Here is a 27,288-nt window from a genome sequence, read left to right as displayed (position 1 = left end):
TTTCTATACAAGGCTTTTAGTAGAAGCAGATAATGAACATGAAAGATCAAAAGATGATCAGATGATCACAGAAAAAAGTGTACTTTAATCTCTTCCTCTGCTGTTCAGGGGAAGTCCATGATGGAGATACATATGACAGTCCTTTGTGGAGGAAGTGGATAAACACTATGAGTTGGGTTTTTTTAAACTTGTGGCTCTGTTTACAAAGGAGAAGTTCTATCTACCACAGAAGAAAAATATCTAGATAGAATATTCTGGGAAACACCATGAAAATCATAATATTTGAAATTAAAGGTAAAATCCTCTTACAAGATGGGTTTATATGTGCTTTAAGATAAAAATAGGAAAGAAACAGCTTATGTTTGCATTCTGAATACTCTGTTATTATGGAAAGCTATTTCCACCAGTACAGATTTCTTCCACGTCTTGTTTTACAGCAAGCCTAGTGCTTCCTTTGCTTTTATTGCATGGCATAGAACTCCCTGGTTCACATGTTACAAGTAGCAGGGAAAAATCACTGACACTCAAAAGAGAAGTCACTCACTATGTTTCCCACTTCTGACTTCTATGACTGGACAACAGTAAATTTGAACCAGTCATGACAAATCCTAACAAGAATCAACAAGGGTTAAGGCTGATGGCACATCCAAGTCATTCTGGCTCAAGCATACAGTCCTAGAAAGAGATGTGTCATCCTCTAGTGATCCAGTCTAGTCCCCTTTTCCTCCCAAGGTTTGCCTTCAAGAAAAATCGGCTGCATGATTATCAGAAACAAGTTGCTTATAAATGATAGCCACTTCAGACCCCCAAGTCTCTTTATTTCTGAAACCACCAAGTAGGAATCGAGAAATCCTTGCTATCTTTTAAAGTTATTTTCAACCTTTTTGGTTTTGATTTTGTTTGTTTTTTTTTTTTAAACCAAGACCTATCAAACGATGCTATTCTTTTCCACTTTTTCAAAGAGATCTTCAGCTTCAAATCTAACAAAATTTCAGAAGTCTATCAGAATAGCAACACATTCTTCAAATCAGAGTCTATCTATCTACTCTGCTGTCTGCCAAGTGCATGAAGAATACTTTCTGCATTGCCAGTTCCTGACAGAGCGCATCTGTGCAGTGTCTTAATGAATCCAGCCTTGAAATCTAACAGAGGTACTACCTATCTTAAAATTTTTTACCTCATCTTCTAAAATTATTAGATGAAAGTACGTGAAGGCAAAGGTGTCAGAGACAAGCAAATAAAAAGAAAAAAAACCCAAAGCACTTCACAAGAGGCTTATTAAGAATAATTACAGCTAAACTGCCTTCTCAAGAATCCCCACAAAATATTACTTAATTAATTTTAAAATGCAGCTCATCTTTAACAAAAATAATCCTCCCAGGAAATTCTGAACACAGGAGAGTTCAGAGGAAGCTGGTAAATGAAACAGAATGCAACTTCAAATATGGCTCTGAACTTTTTGAATTCAGCACTGAAACCAAGGACTGTGGAACTAAAAATGACCATACCAGAAAACTGAGAGCACAGCATCTCACTTCCACGAGAAATTCTTTCCACTCTAACCAAAGTATGTTTTCTAAGCCTACATCCAAAGCTCAAAAAAAAATCTGTCTATCCTGCCTTCTGTGGAAAGTAACTCACCCACATAAAACCTTTTCTGCTCTTCCATTTTATCCCAGTGACTACAGCATATTATGAACACAGGTAAGAAAGAAATACTTTTTCACACTGCCCTAAATACTAATCAAACTCTAGAAATTAACAACAGCAAGTGACATCATCAGAATATTTAACACTGAACTGCCTGGAAGACACTCGTTCATGCACAACCTCTCACTAATCTTAAGTGAATTTTTCCACCACTCTACGTGATGTCTTTACTTTTGTCTGAAGCCATTACTTCTCACTCAGGAAGGAAAAGGAAAAAAGAGATTAAGAGTAACTCTTGTCATTTGCCTACATGTTATTATTTATCAGAATGTGAGGGAAGATAAAAACATTGTCCACTTAACTCATGAAATGACAGCAAGCTTAACCTCAGTGATTTCAGTGTCTGCACTTTTTACTTCACTGTTTAAATCCTATTTCTATGACCAGTGTCTGGAACCTGCTTGCAATTTCCTAGTTTCTGTCCCAGATTCTTTTAGTTTCTCTTTTCTTTGTGATTACTTTTCCAGATAAAAAGCTACTTTATTATTTTGTCTTGCCAACCTTAAATCTTGTATTTGATGCCTGCAGGTTTATATCAACTGCTGATCTGGAGGTTTTCAGATCAATTGATACCGCTGACATCCTGAGAACAAGCCATCTCTACAGCACTGGCTCAGACTGGATACTATTAAGGTTTAAAAAAACCCCAGGTCCTTTTCAAGGTTTCTCTTGCACTGGCTTAAGAGAATTAACAAAAATCGATGACAACGTTATCCTTCTACAATATACTTAATGTGAAGATTTTAAGAATAACTTGTACATTTTTCTTTACTGAATTTCACATCACCACCTAAAAACCAGTGCTGTTTGACTGCTACACAGCCAAAAAATTAACAGAAGTGATAGCAACCTTTCCAAGAAACTTCTGGTATAACTGTTACAGCATTGTTGTTGCTTCAGAGACATGTTAAAACTGGTGCTTTCCACACCATCCACAAGGCTGAAAGAGACTTATGTCTTCAGATTTGGAATATGAAGTTGACACTTTTAGCTGAAAATTCTTTTTTCATGCTTAACGCCTGAGGGCTTCTCTAGTTAATATTAATGAAATCATGTTCACCTCTACCAAATAAATACTGAATACAGCAATTTTGTTTAATGTATTAATGGCAATCTAACATTTAAACATGCACTTTTATTTTTGAAAATTCAAACCTGAAAGCCTCCAGGTGTTACACTAGAAACTAAATGAGAATACTCAGAGATTCCTTGGAGAATTTACGCTCATAAAGACCATCAGACTATCTGCTTGCATTATAAAGATTCACATAGGCACAGTCTATGTGCCTATGCAGAATGCAAAGAATAATTTCCAACTGGAGCAAATGCCAGATTTAAAAGTATGCAGAGGACACCCACTGTTAGAGCAAGGGGCTTAAGTTCTAAAAGCTTATAGGATGTTGCACTGCTAATGACATTTCAGAGGAAACAGTGCTGATTCCCCACTTTTTGTAAATAATCTGTATCTAGGCAATGAAGCTTCTGGTATTACAGCAGTGGTTTGGATTTTTTTTCCCCCAAATTCTACTGAATGGCTACATGGTTTTAAGACTTTACCACTTCATTTCCCATTAAACTGTAAAATAAGCAAAGCATTGCTTACCTTTTATAGCACCCCTGGCCTGAAGTATTCTACATCAGTAGGAAGTATTATTTTTAGACTCTTCTAAGTGAGATTTGTCACCATTCTAAATCCTCCTAGAAGTCTGGATAAGAAGAAATCACCTGCCCACCCTTCTTAGTTTCCTAAGAGATTTTTTTTCATGATGCTTTCCAACTAAACCGAACCTTCCAATGCTTTATGGTCTTATGAAGCAATTTCAGGATCCTAAAACATTAGGCATAATATTATAGGCAAACAGCTAGAGAGGTCAAGACACCCATATCTCTCTCTATAAGGAGAACTGCCACCTTAACATTGTAAATGCTTCTCTGAAGAATCCTTTCTTCTATCTGCTTCACACTGTTTTGGAAGTTCTTCTACTGCTGCCTTTAGAAAAGCCCCCAGAAAAGTGTCAAATTTAATTCAATTCAGAGCATATATAAATGCACTTTCTACATAAAGTCCCAAAATACATCTAAAATGCTGTAATGTGGATCCATGAAGCCAGGCACAAACCAGTTCCTGGGTTTCTTTTCCGTCATTATACAGCACCTACAACACAGTAGTGGATAGGCAATAGGGAAAAAAAGGAAAAAATGTAGCTCCAAAGCATCTGTTAAGGATGATTCCCATTTCCTCTATATAGCTGCTAGCCTTACAAGCAATTATTTTGAGGCCAAGAGCAGAAAATTCTTACTGTTATCACAGATCAATGAGTTCTGCAGGTTAATCATACAGTGTCAAAACTTGGGTTTGGTTGGTTTTGGTTTTTTCTAACAATTTTCCACTATTCGGGACAGTTATTTGGAGGAAAAAATTATTAAAGTAGGTATATGTAAACTCACACTGCATTTTTTTCTTCATATAGTTTCACTAATTTATTCTCCTGGGTATTGACTGCACCAGAGTTATACTTATTTACTGACAGCTGTGCTGGCAATAGCTGTGATTAGTAAAAGTGAAGGCTGTTCCATTTTGAAACATGGATATGTTATCAATCCCAGCAGCTTCTGTGTCCCTCTGAAGTAAGAGATTTCATTAGTGGGCTTACAGAAGACAGAGGGCCAACAACAGATGTAATTAAGGCAAATCCACAGTATTTTAAGTTCAGCTGAAAGAGGATGAGAAAATTTTAAATCTTTATTGATATGTCATCACCTATTTTTTTAAAACAATCTCCAGATATAAGCTGAATACAATAAGCAAATAAGAGTTCACCTCTTAATACAACCTTCTGAACTCATATGCTGTCCTTTATATTGCCCCTTTTCTTCTCTCATCTGCTGAGCTTTGACCAGTAGTTTCAATCAAGCCCTCCACTACCACATTCAAGTTTTATCTTGATGCACAGCACAAAAATTACCAACACAGATTTTTACAATATATATTCCTGGCATCTATCTTTTGCCATAGCAGCAGGGAAATGCTGAATGGATTGCACACAAAAATTGAGACCAAGGTCATCAAAATAAATGTTCATCCTCACAAAAGGGTGTATTACATTTTTTATGTAAGGAGGAAATATTATGTGTATAACTAGACAATGAGTTAAAAACAAAGCAAAATGGAGATTTCCAGTAAACTCTGAGATGGCAGGTAAGTAGAAAAATATTCTGCTTGAGTCCTAAGAACTACTTCAAAATGCAGTAAAAAGACCACTCAGGCAAAATGTTCTTTTCTATCCAAATATTCATGCTTTAGGAGGAAAAAAATAAATTAACAAAAAAAAAATCACAAACCCATTAATAAATGTAGCAGCAATTTGTCACCTAACCCTTAGCTAGCAAGCTCATGAAGTCTGGATTGAGTACAGCCCAGTTCAGCCATGCACCCAAACAGAAGGCAAAAGAAACTCATGAGAGAAAGATTATCTGGAATTACAGCTTGATGTATCTCCTTCAAAGTTTATCCAATGCTATCAGAATTTTCACGCTTGACAAATCTGGGATTTTTCCCAGCCGCCAAAAAAACCTTACATTAAAAACAAAAGCAGGAATTTTACTGGATCGCAGTCACAGAAAGCAGTGGCAGTGCCACCAAAGAACATGCCATATATGGGAACATGGTTTCAAGCAACCCAGCGGTTACAAGCATTAAAAGATTAAAGGTGAGTGTCCAATCAACTAGCAGCAACATGATCCCATAAAACAGTTGTATTTTCTTAAAATTACTCTTTAGAAAAGGTTCACCTTAGGAACAGGTTACAATACCACTTTCAATTCAAATACCTCATCGGTATCACAGTTGCTGCCAGGACGGCATAAAGGTTGAAAACCTCGACAGTTCTTGCCCGACCTTTGTTATTACTGCTTTTTCTAACCTCTTCACTAATTATCTGCTAACAGGTAAACTCTGTATCAGTTTGAAAATTATATGCTCCTTCTCACATAACAATTCTCCTTCATAGACAACTGAAAAGACTCTAAAAGGGAATTGTTAGCTTAAAAAAAGGCCTGATTTCCAAAGTTTGTGCAACAGCTTTCTTGATCAAAACCTCTATAATTCTTTTCTTCCCACACTAATACTTCTCCCTTCCCCCAAATTTGGAAGACTCTCTGATTGCTTACATTTCCTTTGTTTTATTTGAATCTCATTTGATCCACAGCTTGAGGAGAAAGAATAGGCTTTCTCAATGCTCTGTTAGGGTTCTCTTTACTCGTGCCAATAAGGGGAGCTTTGCTACAGTCTGCCTGGTTTCTTTCTTTGCCCTGAAGAAAGAAAAAGTCTGAGTTATATTACCTTCATTCAAAAACCCTGTAACAGGCTTCCCAGCATTTGTTAAGTTGGTTCTAATGAAACTGAAGAAGTATCAAACTAATTCTTAATGATAAATTTAAAAAATAACCTAAGATAAATAACAAAGAACATTACACGTAACTTATCAACATGAGTTTTAAACCATTGTTTTCTTCTCTTCCACCATTATTCACAAAGGACAGCATTAAAGGGCATGCACATAAAGGATATATTCAACAAAACAGCATTAAAGGACATGCACAAAGTAAAAATCACAGCTGTTTCCTGCTTTCACACACACAACAAACCTTTCCACCCAGATACACTGTGTGTCATTACAGACTGTATAAAGTCTTCAAAGCAGTGCCATTTTCTTGGAAACAGTCTGACAAATTCCATTTGAAAACATCAGCACAATTCTGGGAAAATAATTAATTGTTCTGCAGAGTGTTTCTTAAAAAAAAACCCACCCTATGACAGTATTCCAAGAGATCATTAGAAGGAAGCAACTTGATTTGGGAAAGGTTGTTTGATCCTGGAACTTTCACAGGCACAGAGAAAAAGAAGAAAATAGTCTGAAAGCATAATACAAATCTTTATCAGTGTCTATCAATGTGCATTCCTAAATGTGATAGTAAAGTTCAGATGCAACAAATACCACGACAATGCCCACACCATCGAAGTCCCCACAGTCTCTCTCATATTTACACATCAAGGCCAATATTCTGTAACCACACAGCAGTAACCTCACCTGGCCATTTACAATACACACTCAAACCACATTTTACAAGAATTTCAGTTTCTCAGCTCTTGCCAACGAAGTTTGCATCCACCTACCACAGAGTGCCACAGTGTCAGCGAACTCTGACAGATGTGAGCAGCTATTCCGTGGTGCCAGGGCAGGAGTGATGTTCCCAGGTGACTCTAAGCAGACCAGCACCAAGGGCCCAGCTCGGCAGCATGCTCCCAGCTGTCATCCTGCACAGAATGCTGCGAAGATGGGTCAGCCTCAGCAGTTACACAGAGCTGGTTACGGAAGGTCAGACAGTCACAGAAAGGCTTACCTGCCACTCAACGCGCTGGGCTTTCATTCCCGTTGCCACAGCTAAAGCATGGGAACTTTGTAACATGAGACCAAGATAACATTTATCTAGTCAGGAGAAATGCCACGAACTTCCACAGCTATAAATGAGTCATTTTTTTGTGGCTTTCTGATTTTTTTTTTTTTAATCTTAGTCACATGCTACAATTCACCTTTGGTCCTCAGGAGGTGGAAAGGAAAGGCTAATGCTACTAAAAGTAGCAGCCATCCTATTTTCCGTACTTATATTAAGTAACATGCTAACGACTGGTTACAGATTCTGGCAGTTCCAAAACTTGTAAGCTCCCATCCCGAGTACAGACACCAATTATGTCGGTGACCCTAGTCATTATTCATTTGAATTCTTAGCTATAAATCTGAATTTAGCACAGGGAGTTTTGCATGTTCAGCCTCTCCTTTTCCTCCCAACACACCAACCAACTCCTTCCAAATCACAGAGAATTCAGGCACCTCCAAAGTTTCACTCTTCCTGAACAAGTGCACTCCACAGCTGAACAGCAGCATTATGACAGTGCTATACCCTTAAAATTCTGTCATTAAAAAAACCCCAAAGATATTGATAAGGCAGAGAAAGGATCGGGTTTTTAGCTCTTAAGATTAACATAAAAAGAGGAACATTCCCAGAACATTGTTCTTGAAAATAATTCCTTATTATATTGGATAACCAGAATGAAAACTGACTTAAAAAAAATCTTTTAATACATATGAAGTACAGATAACTGTTTCTTAGCTTGAATATACTAGATAATTCACGGAATTTATTACAAAGAATTTCAATGAGTTACAAGCAATAAAAAAGGTAATCAAAACTTTTACTATCCAACAAACACAGTTATTGTTGCATGCTACAACATGCAGAAATTACTTCCATTATCCTTTATATGTTAGGCAACAAAAAGCACCTTACCTTATTCTCCACTCTCTGAGCACAGAGGATTAAAAACAAAAGTATTAGGTAGAAACTGCAGGTGTTTTGTATCAAGAAAAAAACCCAAACCACTGCATCAATGAGCTTAGTTGCTGTCCAGAATGCCATGCACACTCTAGGGACATTTAATGAAATCTTATCCACATCCTTTTTTGCAAGCATTCAGATTTCCGAACTGGAAACCCAAAGGCAGCCTTTCATTACCTCCTCAAAAATGCAGATCTCAGCAACACCAACACTGTAAGAGGAGCCACCATAGCTTGATATTCCCTCCTAGTAATTCCTTTCTTGCCAACCACTGCACTGCAGTCTTTCTGAGGGCTGTGTAAAATGCAAACAGGGGAGGGCTGAAAGAGCCCAGGAAAGAAATACAGCTACAGGAAAGTTCACTCAAATCATCTCATGTCTTTCTAGTTGTGGGTTGAAAGGAAGAGACTGCAGAGTTTGGTGGGTTCTCTTCGCCTTCTCTCTGCTGTTCCTCCTCTCATGTTCCTGACTACTTTTTACTTCATTTTTCATAGGATAATTTGGGGATAGCAGGGAAAACTACAAGGAATTGGTGGAAGATAATAAATAATTTTGTTTCTTTAAGTTACGTTAAAGCTACCTTTTATTCTCATAACCATAACATTTTAAGGAATTTTTAAAGAAGTCTTTTAAGGTTTAGGGTGTTTGGGGATTTTCTAGGTTCAGGGAGGGGGAGTGATGCTGGTGGATTTTTTTTTTTGCCTTTGCTGCCTAAATCAAGGAGTTTAGTCAATTAACTACTTAGCACTTGGATGCTTTCCCTATACAATTAAAACTGCCGTGATTACACGGCAGCAGCATTTGTGGGACAAGTGCCCAGCAGGGGCATTTGTAATTATTTCCCAAGTGTTCCACAACAGCAGCTAAAGAATACATCTAAATATTAAAGAAGCTTTCACAGAAGAGCAGTGGTTGGAAGGGACATCTGGAGACCATCCAGTCCAACCCCTCTGCTCAAGCAGGGTCAGACAGAGGCAGCTGCCCAGCACAGTGACCCGCTGGGTCTCGAGCACTTGCACAGAGAATGACTCTACTACCACTCCAGGCAGCCTGTTGCAGTGTTTGAGCAACCCCAGTCAAAAGTTTTTCTTGTATTCAGACAGATTTTTTATTTTTTTTTTTAAATTCATGCCCATTGCCTCTCTAGACACTAAGAGTCTAATTTATAATTTGAGTTACGTTTTTTTTTACCTCTCTACCCCTGCGCCCCAACTTCTTCATTCTCCTCAGCTGTGTTTAAGAGGAAAGGGAGCAACAATGAGCCCTCAGTGTCAATCAGCCAGTTGTTGGCTCATTTGAAATAATAGGCTCATCACTGCTTTCCACCCCTCCTTCCCTCTGCATCCTGCAGAGCCAGGCTCAAGGCCAGATCTTTTAGCTCATCGCAGCCCAGCTGCCTACCATTAGCAATCTATTATTCCTGGAGATCCAGGTCCTCCTTTGGGGGGGGATCTTGCCCAGTCTTCTCTAGTTGGGCCTCACAGGAGCATTAGGTAGGGCTGAAAACATGCTGACAATGACATGGAAAGCTCAGAAACCTCCAGCAGCATTTCAGCATCTCCCCACCTTCTGCTGCAGCCCCCAGGAGAGGGGCAGTACCCAGCAATCAGAGCATGGTATATGGGGATAAGCAGAAAGGAAATGAGAGAATTTAGAGGTAGATGCCTCCTTTGGGGGTTTGACCCAAAGCATTGCAAAGGCTGGCTGGTTTTAGTGCCGTGTTTTCACAAGGTTTATGTTTTCTTTAAAAGGCCAACATAATGGGCAACATAGGTGCAGACTCAAAGACACAATGAACATAACTACCACTCACTCCCCCACCAACAGATGGGAGGAAGATTAATTTCTCACTGCTGTGCACAAGACCTTTGCTTATTCTTCACAGGGGTTCGCGAATTTCCATGTACTAAAACAGCAGTTTTACAATTTTTCTTCTAACACGGCTTAGTTAACACTGAAATTCCTGTAATTGACAATATATACTCAGTTTAGGCTCCCAAACAAAGTTTTAATTAGTTTTATTTTAAACTTGTCTCTACTGAAACTAATTTATCACTAAAGGTCATATGCAGTTTCAAGTATCTTCCCTGGTTTGCAGACCACATCACGCACCACATTTTAAAAATATGATCACGAATTTGAAAAAGGGAAAAGACCTGTTGGCTTTGAAATAGAAGAAAAAAACCAAAACCATCAGAAAAGCTATCAGACTTTCTGCATGACTTAAAACACTTCTGTATATTTCTGTTCTCCCTCGGCGAGGAACAGATCCCCTTTCTCTGATCTTACCTGGACGCCTACCAAGTTCCCATCTCTTCACATACTTGTACATGTATTACCTTGTACAATAGGACTCCAGTCTTAAGCTGGGAACTGCCAAAAGTGAAAAAAATAACTAAAAATAAGGAATACACAAACATAATTATAGCTTGGTAAAGCTGGGAAGAAGGAGGACCAAAAACATCCCTTTCCCTTAAAAACCAAACTTAAATGATAAAATAAGATCTCTAATTATTTTGTGGTTTCTGCAGTTAGTCTAAGACTAGCATCTTAACACTTCTTAACCTATCTTGCTTCAGGACAGTGAGAATTATTTCAAGACAGCCTAGTTGTTTTCTGGTTGGCATTCACACACCAGGAACCAGTGTGCACACTGCATTTCTCAGGAAAAAAAACACCAAACACCTAGCAGTAGGTTAGAAGACATGGCCAAGTTAAAAAATCTTGCACAAAGGTATCAAGTCTGCTTCATAAATGGTTCACGGTGCAGAGTGGAAAGGTGAGAAAGAGAAAAGGCCAAGAGAGTATCCAGTCATTCCAGCACACTGTTTCCTCTTCCTGCACTCTTCAGATGCTACATCTAAATCACAACCTAGAAAGGACTTGTCATACTGTTATGTGAACCTACAAAAAGAACTTATTGTGACAGGAACATGAACTTCTGTATATGAACAGCATCACTAATTCACATAATTTATTACTGACAAGAAGTTCTTAGTCACAGTGCTTAACACATTGTCTAGTATTAGCATAGTAAAAAGCTTATTTTTGTCCATTTCCACACAAAATTTTGAAAGAGCTTCTCTACCTTCCAGCTTTATAAAGCTGCACCTGTTCTGAGGAACAGGCCACGGAGTGCCCAGAGAATCACCTGCTGCTACTCTCCAAAGACACAACCCCCATCACTCACCTGAAGGACTGATGAATTTCCTATGTTCATGTCAAGAAGTTGAAAGGAGCACGTTTCACTTCTTTTATCCATTCCTAATTTAAAGCTTAAGCTGAAGGCAAACAGGACTAACTTTTTTTTATAGAGGCATCATTTCCTTTCAAACTCCAGAAAAAGCAGAGTGGAACAAGGAAGGAAAGCACAACCCCAAGCATATTTAATGTACTGTTGAGAAGATTTGGGATATTTTCTCCTCTTGCAGCTAAGGTATAATGTAGTTTTCCAAATTAGGTTTGGCTGACTGAGGAAACTGGCTACCACCTATGAGTTCAAATCATAGTTTTAGTCTATTTGAAATCAAAAATCTGAAGGAAAGATTTTTTTTGGGGGGGAAGAGGAAATGGAGATAATAATTTGCTTACCTTCCTTGCAAATACAACTGATTAAACAAACAAAGTATTTATAAAAAACAAGCCTCCATATTCTATCATGCAACTTAAGTCCACCAGGCAGAGAATGAAGAACTTGCTAAATAGTCCATTCAGATTGTGTGGAAGACACAGAACAAGAAAGAACAAGGCTAAAAGAGGGTTTACTTACAGAAATGAGAATGAAACTTGTTTTAACTTTTAAGGTATCACCCCCATTCATAACTAAAACAAGTCCAGGCACTGAAGACGATTTGTAAAATTAATACCATCAACTTAAAGATGTCAAAACACAAAGGAGAACAAGGTACTTTACAGTTTCATGCAATGATACAAATACTACCAAAAAAAAAAAAAAAAAAAAAAAAAAAAAAAAAAAAAAAAAAAAAAAAAAAAAAAAAAAAAAAAAAAAAAAAAAAAAAAAAAAAAAAAAAAAAAAAAAAAAAAAAAAAAAAAAAAAAAAAAAAAAAAAAAAAAAAAAAAAAAAAAAAAAAAAAAAAAAAAAAAAAAAAAAAAAAAAAAGCCCAACAAAAAACTCCAACTCACATAACTATCATGAGGTTTCTAAATGTGCATATTAAAAATATATACAGCAGAAGAATTGTTCCTACCTACCTGTTTACATGAAAAAAAGTCACAACACAAACCCCAGAGACACACAAGACTGCAGTCTGTGCTTCCAATAGATTAATATATTGTTTCCCACCGCTGAAAGCTGGTCTTGATTCAGTTAAAGCCTAAGCACTCAGGCTTTCCTGCTGGGAAACAAACAAGTCAAGTCGGTTTCAAGCATCTCCTATTAATATACAAAAACAATTCTCAAAAGCCTGAAGGCAGAAAAGTGAAATAGTAGGTTAAGGTTGCACCAAACCATAACAAACTACAGCAAATCAAAAAGCTGCACTGAGACTTACTAGTTCACTAGAAAATTGCAGAAGTCTATTTACCTCATGGAGGAAGTCACTATTACCACCACTTAGTGAGTCAAGCTAATCTACAAGAATGTTTTACATAATGGGAAAATTTTTATTGGCCAGAGGTTCACAGTGTTCTAAAATTTCCAGAAACTGCAGATGTAAAGATACTTCTGTTAACCTAAACCAAAACCAAGAAAAGAAACTATCTGAGATGCATGCTCCATTTCACAACACAGGTCTAAATTTACTGGCTACTGTACTTCAACCTATTCAGCACAGGAACAATTTACATTCCGATATTAAAGAGTGGAAATGCGAACACTAAAAGCAGAGGGGGTTTTTAGACTACCATCAAATGGTATTAAAACATATTAGCCAACATAAAATTTTGGCCAGCACATCGCTGCCATTTCTGAACGGTGGCACTAAGAACTGAAGTCGTCTAAACAACCAGCTTTATTCCTGTTGAAAATTACTAGTGAATGTGTAGTGAAATGTACTAGTGAATGTACTAGTGAAACAGTAGGAATGGATTTACAAGAAAGCATGATACCATCTTATTTCTTCCATTTTCACTTTACCTTTAAAAGCTAACAAGAGAGCTAAGAATCCCTGCAGTCAGCCAGTAATGAATTGAAAGGTGTTCTTTGCTTCTTCTAGCAATGAAAATATGCTGCAATACAACTATAGCACAAAATCCAGTTCACTCATACAAAGTAAAGTAGCTTCAGTGAAGGAATCTTTGCTCAGTTTTCAGAGGGGTGATAACAGCCTAAGGGTTATATGTAAAAATCAAAGAGTAGATTCAGAACATCTCACAGGTCATATTATTCCTCTTTTTCTGCTAAAAATTATCAATTTAAAAATGCAGATTACGTTTTAGTTGCTGCTTTTAAAATACTTTCAATGCTACTTAAGAGTAAGTATTTTCATTAGACAACTTTCTGAAAGTTGGAAGTTGAATAAATATTTTGAATGAATGTCACGGATCACAAATGCACAATTATTAGAATTAGAGTTTTAAAAGAGACTTTAAATTACACAGTTGATCATAAACTAAAGCCTACTAAGTAAAGTCTCAAAAGCGCAGAGACCGTATTTGTTTTAGTACTGAAGAAGTATAATTCTGTTACCACGACAGTGCAATACAACTTTCCTAGCAGGCCACAAAGTATTTGGGGGTCACATATCATTAGAAGCTCAAATTCAGAGAGTAAAGTGCATCTTTTGCCAACCCCTGGTGCTGAGGCTCCATAAAACGCAATATATGAACAACCGTTTCTGTGGTCCTTACTTTTTTTATTCTACTTTTGGTGCTGTAAATCCTTTATAAAGCATTCTGTCCTACTGAAACATTCTCATCTCCCCACAGTACATCAAGATACCCCATCTCACTTCCCTTCTCATAGACAATTTACTTTTTCTATGTATTTGCCAGAAAAAGTCACGTTGATGGCAACAGAAGAACGAATGTGAACGGTCTTCAGACTCAAATATCTACATGCTTCTTTTTAAACTGAAACCTAGTGGGAGCTGCCTCCACTGCACAACAGAACCAACCTGTAATTATGGAGAAAGAAAAACGCGCACACAAACCAGAAAACAAAAAACATGTTTCTTTCTTTTAGCTGCTGATGCACTCATTCTTCTGAAGGCCCAAATTCTCCCCCTGGAGCACACAGACCAAGACAAGCTGTAATGAGAAAAGCAACCTCTTGAGTCCTCAGGACAGTAGTTCCCAAAGTGTCCACCAGTTCACAGGAAAAGCAAACAGCAGCACAGCTCTAAGTTCCCTGGGATAGCTAAACACTTCCACTCACCTGCCACTAGACTCTTCTGGTCAGTCTAGACAGCGCTGCACTTAACATGGACTTCACCATCTTTATCCACACACGGAGTATCAGCTCTCACCCTCCATGAGCTGGCAGGCTGCACTCCCTGTATGCTTTACCAAAAAAACCACAGCCAGAAGAATACTGGCTTTGTGGTCTGCCTCAGGTTTTCCACCTAAGGCAATTGCTAGACTTCGAATCTCAAGAGGAAGCACAGCTCTTCCTAGAGTGTCAGGCATCTGGAAATCATGCTAGAGCAAGCTTAATCTGCTACTCTGCAAGACAGCCCTACAGAGCTCAGAATCCTTGGAACTACTGTTGTAAGCTAAGGCCACACCATAAAACCCATTGCCTCGATTCAGATAGGAACATAATGGCAAAGAGATCTCAGCAGGTCCTGCCTGACACTATCTCCACGTGCTTCAGGGAAGAATCTCAGTACAGTAATCCAAAACACAAAACTCACAATGTAAATTAAAAACAAAACAAAAAACAAATCAAAAAAGAAATAAAATAATAATTAAAAAAAACTTGACCAGGGGCAAAGGATGGATCCTTCCAGCAGCAGTAACCAACAGCTGTGTTCCAGCCTATAGTCCAGCCCTTGATCTAGGCCTTTGGTGCATGAGGAAAAGGAGAGGATGAAAGCAGGTAGAATACCACTACACACCTGAAAGACTCCTATTTTGGGTCCTTCTACAGTGCTCTGCCTGCAGGCATAAGAAGACAAAGCCCTCTGTGTCACATATTGGCTCCCAGACTTTACTCCTCCAGTCTAACTATCCACGAGTCAGAGCACAGACTGGAGAAAACCCTGAAACCTCCAGTGTTTAGACAACCACCAGAAACAATTACATTTGGGCGAATTGCAGGCAGTTGGTTACTGATTTAAAATGTTTAACATCCCAACATCTATTTCCCCTATGAATTTCTCTCTCATTCCATACTGGTAGTGGATCAGTTTTATCAGTAAACACAATGCTGAAAAGTCATCAGCGTCATATCAATTCTCATCCTCCTGCTTTTACAAAGTTAGCTAGTTTGGACTGTCTAACTAGTTCTGCCACAGTCACAGCAAAGCTGAAATGCTGTCAAAGAGGACCTAATGACCATACTGAGTACCTGCAGAAACAATGACCCCAGTCTCATTCTAATTAGTGAAAACAGATTAATATTCTACACCAGCTTAGAACAGTGGGAGCTGAACTCTTCTGTACTAATATTCAGCCATTACACACTGGCCTCTGTTCTTGCAGTGACCATCTGGACAGGTAGGGTTGTGGTAGGGCAATGGCATCTCAGAAGTCACTTATATGCAAATATTAAAGCTTTCTTAAAAACGTTTCTATTTACAGGAAAATAAGTGGAGACCAGAAGAGCAGATAGAAACAACTTCAGTTTACGGAGTGTATCATACAGGCTCAGGGAGCCCTAACGGGGAATAAGGCCAGATAGAAATGTTATTGAAACACTCAATAAAAGCTCTTCTTTCTATTTTACTTATTGGATGTAATACTTGGCAATAGGCTCTGATGCCTGAGCCCTGGTGACCAACTGCAGCATTAAGATATTGGTACATCTTTATTTGACCTCCTCATCTCTTCCTTGGAATTTACTATGGTTGTGGTAATAACAAAAACAAAAACAAAAACAAAAACAAAAAAAAAAAAAAAAAAAAAAAAAAAANTTCAGTGATGACTTAAACTCTACTCAAGGTACAAGTGAGTTCCAGCACTCTGCAGCTCTGGGTCTACTCTAAGAGTAAAGGAGACCCACTATTTCATTTCACTGCTGGTAACAGCACTGAGACTGACACATCACATCTAGTCTTAATATCAGGTTCAAGCATTTCATTTAATAACTCAAGACAGTCATCCACATTTATTATCGAGAGCTTTCCTGTATGTCAATCAATTCTTACACAGAAGTGCATGTCCCACAAATCTTTCACAAAAGATACCTCTGCAAATAAAATCCACCATTTATGCCAAATCTCATGTTTGATCATTTATTTACAACTTTTTTAAAAAACAGAAATATATTTCACTACTCCACTTGCTCTCAGGTAGGGGTGTCACAGTACTGCTCTTACTGCTCCCTAGGCCTCCCCTCATTACCACCTTCACCTGAAAATAAAGACACAATCTTAATACACTACAATACGTTGTCACTTCTTCCCTGACTATCCTTACTATGCCCTCTCTGATCAACACGCCTTTGGGACATGCTGTTGATGCCATTTTGGCTGTAGGAACAACAGTTATTCCTCGATCTGGAATCTAAGCACAGCAAAATGCAACAACAAATTCTGTTAATTGCCAAGTTTAGCCTGTAAACACAGAGGTAGTCTCCTAACGAGTTGAAAGTCAAGGTAGGAGGGAAGAAGCAAGGCTAGGTTTTGTTAGTACTTAAAGATCTATTTAGGGAGTATAGAATGCTATCACCCTCCTGTCTGTACACCATCCTAAGGCAATGTTAGAACCAAGGCTTTCTATTCAAGGTGACCAAGCACAACTTTCTCTCTGCCTGATTCATTCCCACCTTTGGCTTTGGCCTCACTCAAGAAACCAATCACATAACCGAGGAATGACAAGTTCACATTTGATATGAAGTCGTATGGCTGGATGACATCACAGCCGCTATCTTTTAACTGCCCCTTTGAGGGTTATTATTAGAAAGCTGCAAGTTATTATTAGCAAACTGATAAAACACTAATGGCCAAGTTCTCTCACACAACAGCTTGCCCATTTCTCCAGTTATCACATAACTGATAAGTTTCCCCATTTGAGCTATTCCCACAGACCAAGGAGAATCATCGCCCTGCCTAGTACTTCAATCTGCTATATTTTGAGGAACTAACAGCATCTGACAGTCACACATTTTAACCATGGCCAAGGTTAGAAAGTCAACAAAGATTTTTTGCAAACCTCTCAATTTCTTTCCTTGAAAACAGAAAGTTACATGTGACATCCACTAGCTATCCCATACCACTTCAACAGCTGTTAAACTCAAGTCAAATATGTTAAGCTAGGCTTCCTACTGCTGGATCTGAAATTATTCAAACTTTCTAACTCCAAGAAGTAGATTCTTCCTAAGCTACATCATCTTCAAAGGAAAAAAAAATTCCTCACAGTTTCTTAAGAAAAAAATGCATCTCTTGCATTCTTGCTCAGTGCTATTTAATGCTACTAAACTTTTTTTGCTAGCTGGCCAAAATTACCTTGATTCTGTAAATCACATAAAAATACTTCTGCCTGTAATGAGAAGAGAACCCAGCGTGACTGACTATTGTTCTTGGCCAATACCATTTCTAAAAAATTAGGGTTTGGGGGGTTTTTTGGTACTTTTTTTGATACACTGTGGTGCGGGAGAATTCAAAGACCTCAGCAACCTGAAGGAATCCTAACAACAGAGAGTACTTAAATTCACTTGCCACTGCACTTTTAAAAAATTTAATATGTATCTCAACTCTAACTACTGCAGAGAGAGTCAGGTGTCTAATTCCAGGAGTTTAGGACAACTTTAGACACCCTAAAATATACCACTTGTGTAGAACTGGCAGATTAAGAGTTGGGCCATATGGAAGATCACACACTTTTCAAGCATCAATTTCAGACCATCACTATTTAAGATGGTACTCAGTGCCTCTGTGTGCAGGTACCATCTTTGTTCCTTAAGTTTTCCTAAAATCCTTAGTTAGTCATGGCTCAGGCAAAAAAATACCATCATTATGTGTTTAAGTGAAAACGCAGTTCTTTAAAAAGAAACGCTAGTGGCCAGGGTCAAAAAGCATACAGGAACTCAAATAAAAGATTCATCAGGGTGTTTCAGCTGTAATGGTCAGTCTAATTGATTTCTGGATTTTTAAATCAAGTATTTCTTGTCACTGAATTTCTTTAATGCTGCAGTATCCCTGACTGCATGGCAGCGGGACATGAACATATCAGAGCCAACACTGGAACAGATGAGAGCTACAACAGAGGCAGCTCCTAAAATCTAAATCACCCACACAAAAAGCGTATGATTGATTTCTTCCATACCTCCTTCCCATAAAGACAGACGGTCTTTTTAGTATCTTATCTATTCATTTCAAACTGAAAAAAAGCCAACACCTTAGCAAGTATCCCTGCATTTGGAAAGTATTTTAATAAAGACAAGTCCTTAAAGAAAAAAAGACATGGAAACAGTTCTAGGCAGAAGCCTGCTTCCATTAGGTACATAAATATTTCAATCCCAGCAGCACCACCTAATGGAGAGCTCACCAATATTTCCCCTTCTTTAACATGACAAACATTTTAGTTTGGAGGTGTTAACAACTGATACTTTAGCACATGGCCTATTTAATACTCTATAAAATCTGATTAGCTACAAGAGAAGCCAAACCATTTCTCCACAGACAGTTACAGTCCTTTTCTCCCCCCACACACATTACACTCCTATACAAATTTATTAAGTACAACAGGGCATTTGTTTAACCAGGAGATAAGATTTTAGGAAGATTTTATTTTTAAAAAAAAAGCCAAAACACTGAAGCAGCAGTGTCAGCTTAAAAATACAGCTACTTTAGGCATGTCTCTACTTGCCCTCTGAAAGCAAAACAGAGATGTCAGTACCTCTAAAGTGCACAGAACATGGACAAACCTCAACATTAATTCTAGCAACAGAAGTCACTCCTACATTTGCTTAAGATGAAGTCAAGCATCCCCAGACATCTTCAGGTTGCAACTCTGCTACAAAATATAATATGGAGCAGAGGCAGAAATTTACTGTAGGCATCAATAAAGTGTGTAGCATGATGACTGTTGTCAACTTCCACCATTTATCTCTTGTAAAGAGACACGACAGAACTTATGTATAAACTGGATCTATAAGGAGTTGGGTTTTTTTCCTCACTGCCTTTTGTTCTCCTTGTTTGTTCACAATATTGTAAGCAAAGGTTCAACTATTTTGAACTTTTCCAATTAGTTCAGCATATGGACACTTGTTCTAGAATAACTGCCTTTTTATGTATATCTGAGAGGACTTTCAAATTCTATTTGCCCCAGCTCATCTCAGAATGGTCAACTAATACATGGAGAGTTTTTACACAAACAGAGCAATTACAAATCTCTTTCTCATTTATTTTGAGAGTGTCCCCTCGGAACAAATATACATAATGAAAGGGGTAGATATTTATCTGCTTGTCCAAAAATCTTTCTTTAAAAAGCAAACAAAGGCACACACAAAGTCAAAACAAAACAAACTCCCCCCCCTCAAAAAACCAAACAAAACCACTAGCCAAACCACACAAACTACCAACAGAGTAAATCCCCCAAAATTCCCTCAAAATCTTGCTGGATAAAATACTGAAACTTGCATGCCTAAACAATCTGTTCAAAATGAAAGTTAAGTTCTCAGGAATTTGCAAAAAGAAAAGAGGAATAGGGGAAATTTATGGTCCCAGTTACCAAAAAATAGCTGATGAAATTCAATACACAAATAACAATAAATTTGTTTTATCTTCCTAGAGATTGCAATAGCATTCTTCTGTCCATGCCCAAGAAAGAGTGTCAAAATACCTTGCTATAACACAGCTACAAAACCCACCCACCGAACAGTATGAGCAACACAACAGCAATATCCACTAGCTGAACTACAGCACAGGATCCATTGGCATTCCCATCACATATTGACACCACTGGTGAGCAGTGAGACATATTTGCTAATATGAAATATAGCATGCTCAGGTTCTGTAGATAGAAACATGATTCAACTCCTGACAGAAAACAGAGAGGATATTGCTGACTTCAAGTGATACTGCATGTTATTGGCTTCAAACACAGTTAGCACAAACCCTTTATTCCCCCTCCCCTAAAAGTCTGAATTTTAGAAGGCAGTGAAAATACTACTGCATCAAAGGGTTCCAAAACTGCCAGAGATGCACACATGCAACTTAGAGGTCTTCATTTATTTAGGTATCCAACTTCTTTCTGCTCAAACTGACAGCCAAATGTTAGCATTTTGAGGACATGTCACTTTACAACAATAGGCACTTTAGTGCCTATTGAATGTAGAACTGGTATCCTAATCAAGTTCAACCACAGCAGTCATAACAGAAACATTCCCAGGCAAAAGCACAATGCTTCTCTCTTAAAGATGTTGTGCTGAACAGAAAGGAGGACAGTACAAAAGATGGAGTGAGAGCAAGTGTAGATTTAAAGACGTACTTCAGATAATAGCAGGGTACACTGTAATGCATCCTTGGTGACCTGGAAGAGAAGACCCTGATAATTCATCTGGAGTGGGAAACGGGGCAGGGAAGGAATCAAAGAAGCAGGTAGCTACAGAGAGGTCAAAGAAAAGTAGATTTGCAGATAAAAACTATTACCCAGAAGTGTGAAAGTAAGTACAATCGTGGAAACAGGTATTTCAAGAGGGGAAAAAAGTTATATAAATGGAAGTAAAAGGGCAAATGCAGTTACTTGGTCCAAGTGCAAGGGTGAATAAATAAACCTTAGAATAAAAGTCATCCCTTAACAGCCCTAAAATTACAGGAGATCTGACTGAAAGAAGGTCCAAATAAGCCACTTCTAAGAATCAGAAGAACCAGCTTGAGAAATTAGGAGCATTTATACTGTTCAGCCAAACAACTTGGAAGAGAAGCACAGCATGGACAAAAGCATTCCATTAGTAACTGAAGAGCATAAAATGCAGAAAGAGGAGTCACTTGGGATGGTTTAAAGGAGATTAAACCAAGAATAAGTTAAATGAAAACTATCAAGTTATACTTCCTACGAAAAAAATCAAGACTTACATCTGGGAGTCATTAATTTACAAGGCACAACACTCAAAGCAACCTACTCTCAGAAGGTTCCTCTCTCTGGAAAGACACAGAGAAGGCAGTCAAACTGGTACAGTATACAAGATCTTCATTATAAAATCCTCTAATAATTGTTCTAATTATCTCCCTCTCTCATGTACATGGATGAGCTTACAAAACTAAATCCATTCACATTGCCAAAACCTGGTTTATGAGTTGGGCTTTGCTGTAACAAAGTTATTTTAGGCACAGTTATCATGTAAGCTGGTTCCACAAAATAAATTTAAAAAAATGTTACTTCTCTATAACACCCAAAGGAGAAAGCCAAGAACAGCTACAAGCACCAGAACAGCAACCACTGACAAATTCTGTCATGTACACTCAGCTTCATACAGCACTGCATGTTTGCTGTGGGTATCAGTGGAAAGGTGAAGCAAATGCTGCTTCCTCTCCCATGATGCTGGGATGGCACAGCACTGCAGAAGAGGCAGGACTGGATGCCTCTACACAGACACTTGTAATTCACTCCATTTATCAACAGATGACGCTTGTACTGCCCTGCTGGGTCTCAGCACCTCATCATTTTTATGTCCTCAGATCATAGGAAAGTACCACTATTCCTACGTTACTACAGACCAGGAAAATTGTCTGTATATGGAGCAGGAAGCCAGACATAAATAAGCCACTAGCTGCATCAAAGTTATTTTCAGAACTCTTGGCCAGCTACCACCAAACCTGAGTGACACCCAAGTACCTCTACTTTCCCAGCACATCTTCTAAGCACAGATGCTTAAGAAACCGTCTTCACAAGGCTAATCACCTCAGGAAGCACCTCAACATCGAGTTCCAATGCACCAAAAAACAATAAACAAAACAGTGGATAAAGCATCAGCAGATTCCTAGTCTTTACTCATCCTGGTAATCCTAAAAAAAGTCCTAATCACTTGACTGAGACATCACGCTTCCTCTTGCTCCATTTCTTCGGCACACTGAATTTTGATTTTTCCTGGCATGGCAAAAAATTTAAAGAGAAGGAAGTGACACTGCTCTTAACTGTCCTGTGGCTTGATGATGAGACTCCTGCTCAGGGAAGTAGGAAACTTGGATTGGAATCCCCCTTCTGCTCCTGGGACTCAGACATGATGTCCCATCTCTCAGCACTGCAACATGGAAGACCCTTGTCGTTTTTGCCCTAACTGAATGACTTATAGTACACACATCTACAGGAATGGGAAAAAACCAAACCTCATACTCCAGGTCTCTTAGATTTTACACTGGTATCTGCAATGGACCATCTCCTCTTTCTTTTCTTGATGGATGTCCAAGCTTGCAGGAACAAAGTGGCAGCCGGGAAACACTTCATATCTTGCAGTTGCATCCGCAACATGCTTTTCAAGACAGACCAAATCCAAATAACTCTTTCTGCTAGACACCCAAGAAAGCTGTAAAGATTCACAGCATTTTGAGCTTAAGTGCACATATCTTTATTTACAAAAAGATGTTTTACATATTAATGCAGAAACCGCAAAAGTCCAGTATTACTCCGAATGTTAAAACTTTTCTAATTAGGAGCTTCCATCAGTCATCATTAAAACACGTAAAATGGAAGATTCATGACTTCTTTGACACATATTTTTGACTGAAGCATTTGCTCTATATATTGTATATGAAAGGATATATTCATTTCAGAGCATTGAAATTATACTACAGAACTATTAGCAACTTCTATCATTGTAAATAATGTTTCCTCTATAGATCAGAGAAATCTATTTCATAAATCAACATTTCTATGTAATAATACTGGAACAACACCACATTCCAACTTAAAGCATTCCAACTGCTATGCCCAATGAGGTTCTAACACCTACAATTTGCAAAAATTCAATCCTGATGTCAAAGTACACAACACCCCAGTTTTCAGTACAAGGAGCGAGGCAGGGATGGAAGCCATCACACATGTCCAAAACTGAACTTCTGCACACAATAACGTGTTGAAACTTTGCTTCCCATGCTGCCTTGGCTAGATGAACAGCAGAACTTGAAATTCTACTAAAAACACATTTTATGCACGCACAGTAAAGCAGCAGGGAAGAACAACAGCATGGAAATCAAAGGCTTAACATTTTTTGGGGGGTGGAGAGGATTAGTGACCTACAGTTGTTGTATGTAATTTTAGAGACATTTGCCCTGTTAACCTAGTTACAAAGCCAACAGTCAGTAGCAATTGAAGTCACAGTGGCAACGGTATTTTGCTGTCAGTGATCCAGAAGAAGAGATCTCCAGGAAGAAACATACTCCCTCAAAGGCTATATAAATCTCTCTCCCTCACACACACACTTCTCAATACCAAATAATCTTTTGCCTTATTTTCTCTCTAGGTTCTAAGATGTTTCCACTGTATACTTTCCTTACAGATTTTCTAAAGGATTTTTGTGTCTTTATTTCCTTTTCTCTTCTTTACCATTACAAGAGAACACCTCTTCCTACAATGCAGGCACCTAAAGATCTTTCATTGTAAGTTGACTCCCTTTTCGTCCCAATTCTCTAGTCCTTTCTCTTTCTACCATAGAAAGAAAAAAGGCATAGAAGAAAATGAAATGTTTGTGATTTGTCAAAACAAAATATACTGACTTTAAACTACCTGTTTATGAGAGGATGAGCTTCGAGCAGGCATAGCTGGGAGACCAGTTATATTCTCTCTGCCAGCCCCTCACAGCTGAAGTTTCTACATCACCATAGGTTAAAAGGTGTAAGATAAAACCTAGTGTAACTACAGCACTCTCTCTCGTGCTACAATCACACCTTTATTCTGCTGCACAAAAACACACAACTCTTCCTCCCTTGGCTTCTTTCCCCCATATCACATCTTGAAATCTCCAATTTCTTCTACCACTTCTGATATTCCTGAGCCATACACCAAAAATGCCACAAGGTTTCAAATACAAGCATCACATTCAAAGTGTCCAAAGCTTAAAAAACAAACAAAAGCAAACCAAACAAAATGTAAACACTGGCAATTCTTTAAAGGAGCTGTCCATAAGTGAACAAATACCTGAAACCAGTGTGTAATGAGCAGTCTTCAAACATCATAAGATGCAGCACCTTCAACTAAGAAACATTACTACAACAAAAGAACCTAAAGAAATCCAATTACTACATCATCCGTTGTTTAACAACACAAGTTACAAATTAAGATTTTTGGCTTTTCTTATTTTCAGCATTGCCATATCTATTAATAGAACAGTTGGACTTTGGTGCTAAAAAAAACCCAAAACACATTCATCTTTTAAGTCTTCATTATGGACAAGAACGATGTAAAATTCTACAACACAACAAGATCTTAAAATCATTTAAAAGACAAACCGTATTAGCATGGACTGGTAAGACTTCCTAAAGAATCTTTTGTCACTGATGCTAACTATTGCCATGTTAGAGTTTTCCAAGATATCAACAGTAAATATGGTTACACAATGATCAAATTCTCTGAATCCATACAAGAATGGCTTTTCAAAATTGGTATCATCAAACTTAAATGCAGAAGGACTTCAGGAAAGCCTAAAGACTGAGTCATTTAGCACCCTCTTTTGATTAGAATTGATTTGCACTGCTACTGAATGAACTTCACGATTCTATTTTCTAGGTCCAGCTATTATTAGAAGCTCCTCATCAAGTCATATTTCAGTAAAACACCTACTATTCTCGTGTTGGAACAACACAACTTTTATAAGCCCGTAGTGCCGCCTGCTTGCAATGCCCAAGCTCATGATACATCAGTGTTTCCATTATCAAGCTTTACAAGGGGTTTCCCAGTTCAGACATAAAAAAATTCTGATTCTGTCCAAAGGTTCAAGTGTTTCTCGTCTTAAATGTTAAGAGCCCTCTCCCTAATCACCAAAAAAAACACTAAGATCTACATTAATCCATACGCGGTATGAGCCAGTGGTTCATTTTAAAGGACCAGATGTGGTACATGCTATAAATTCTTTAGTTCTAACCAACCATCAGTGTAGCCTTTAAATCTAGGCTTCTAGGCAGGTCAACAGCTATTTCAAATAGAGATTTTTACTATTTCAAAATATACTATTTTATTTCTCTAAGCTAAACACTGAAGTACACCTTCACATCATTCAATAAGCTCCTTTTTGGTCTATGAGTGCAAGTTCAGATTAGTGCTCAGTGATGGTACATGCATCCTATGGGACAAACCTGAAAGGAAAACCACACAGTTCTACTGAAGAAATAAAAACCGCACAAATTACAATATACAAGGCTCAGTTAGACCTCAACAAGCCAGACAACTCTGGGACCCAAGGAGATGGCATATTTCAAATTGTATCATTGGAACTTCCCACATTTTACTACTACAGAAACAGAAAAAGATGAAAGGTGCCCTAATGCGTGGTAAAGATCCATGCAGAGGAGCACATACAGTCTGTCACGTCACACACAATCTCTGATCGGCAGAACATGAGATTATGCCTCTTAATATTAACAGAGTTTCTCCTCTTTTCTGCAGACAAATCAGATCTCAGACACTCAAAGATACAAATAAATCAAGACGTAAATGCCTTACCTTCCTATTTTACAAGCCACTGCAGTTCTCAGATTATGAGTCAGTCATAGGTTCATCTGCAGAGGAATGACTCAGTATAAACTTTTAAACATTCGTTATTTTTCCCTGACCTACAACACGGCGATTCATTCAACGCGCTAAAACGCGGCGTCGCGAATCAGCGCACGAAATGAATGGCGTGAAAACAAAACACTTTTTTTCTCCTTTCCGCTCGCGGCAGGCAAGGCAGGCGGGCACAGCGCAGCGCCGGTGCGGGCAGGCGGGCTCGGTGAGAACACAACTCCTCCCGCGGCGACGAGGGGCAGCTCCGGCGGCGGGGCGGGCGCGGCCCCATGGCCGGGCAGCCGGCGGGGGCTCCGCCGCAGCGGCAGCCGGGGGGGCGCAGCCGGCACCGCGCTCCGCGCCAGCCGCGGCGCTGCCGGCAGTGCCCCTTTAAAGGCCGTCGGCCCGCCCCCAGCACTGCATATGGAGGGAGCCAGGAGCGAGCGAGCCTTCTGCATTCAAACGACACATCAAACGCCGCAAGCGCCGCCGCGGCTCCCGGCTCCCCGCTCCGGCCTCGCCTCCCTGCCCTCCCCTCCCCGCACAGGCACACGCACCGCGGGGAGCGCGGCAAACAGCGAGAGGCGCGGGGAAGGGAAAGGGGGAGGCAGGAATAAGTAAGTGAAAAGGGGCACCTGCAAAAAGCCCTGGAGAGCGAGTGCGTCCGGGCAGGAGAGGAGTCCGCGCCGCCCCGCCGCAGGCTGATCTGATCTATCCCCGGGCACCAGGCGCCGCCGAGGTCCCGGCACGGGCTGCGGGTGCAGCGCGCTCGGCCCCTGCCTGGCAGCAGATGCCTCGGTCAGCGCCGCGCCCCCGCCGGAGCGCCCCCGGCCCCCGCCGCCCGCCCGGCCCCGTCCCCCTGCCCGCAGCGCCCGAGCGCGGGCAGGCGAGCGCGGCCGGTGCCGGAGCCCCGCGCGGGAGCCGCCGCCACGGCGGCAGAGCAGCTCCCGCCCTCCCCTCCTCCGCCACCCAGCCGAGCCGAGCCCCACTGAGCCGAGCCCCGCGGCCGCCCTACCTGCGAGCGTGTGCGGGGAGCGGGGCGGCGGGCGGCAGCTGGAGCCGGGCGAAGGCGACCGCCAGCCCAGCGGAAAGTCCCGACCGCTGTACGCCGTCTCCCCCCGCCCCGCACTTCCTCTCCCGCCCGCTCGGGCTGGAAATCCCCGGCGAAGCCCGCTGCTCTCCCGGCTCCTCCCCACACACCGAGGGGCGGGCCCGGCACAGCCGCTCAGCGCGCAGGCGGCAGCCGGGGGCCGGGCTTGCCCTGGCCGCTGGCCCCGGCTGCACCTGATGCCTCTCACTCCCCCCCCGCCGCGGGCACGACCCGGGGAAAGGGGCCCCGCCGGCCGCGCCCGGCGAAGGGGGTGCGGGGCGGGCTGGGGGGATACGGAGCGTTTCGCCCCAGGCGCGGGGAGGTGCCAGTGG

The 27,288-nt window shown here is 39.9% G+C and overlaps 1 protein-coding gene across 6 annotated transcripts in view; it reads right to left on the bottom strand.

The window, feature by feature from the left end:
• The window catches only part of TRAF3 (TNF receptor associated factor 3), a 71,204-nt gene extending 44,225 nt beyond the window's left edge, over positions 1–26,979 (bottom strand). For 2 of the 6 annotated variants that reach the window (XM_027893583.1, XM_027893589.1), the window contains exons 1-3: positions 26,882–26,979; positions 26,502–26,646; positions 25,825–25,880 (exon numbers count right to left, since the gene is read on the bottom strand). The gene's annotated coding sequence lies outside the window, so the exon portion shown is untranslated. Of the gene's footprint in view, positions 1–5,880; positions 6,073–12,318; positions 12,429–25,824; positions 25,881–26,501; positions 26,647–26,881 lie in introns of those variants that run through there. The other 4 variants (XM_027893585.1, XM_027893586.1, XM_027893588.1 and 1 more) reach the window with 4 other exon arrangements.
• Between the last annotated feature and the right edge of the window lie 309 nt (positions 26,980–27,288).

This window comes from Empidonax traillii, unplaced genomic scaffold (assembly GCF_003031625.1).
Source record: "Empidonax traillii isolate 1590-97213 ecotype Southwest subspecies unplaced genomic scaffold, ASM303162v1 scaffold398:size1781980, whole genome shotgun sequence".
In the NCBI taxonomy this organism is placed as follows: Eukaryota; Metazoa; Chordata; class Aves; order Passeriformes; family Tyrannidae; genus Empidonax; species Empidonax traillii.
This window is presented reverse-complemented; position numbering and strand designations above follow the sequence as displayed.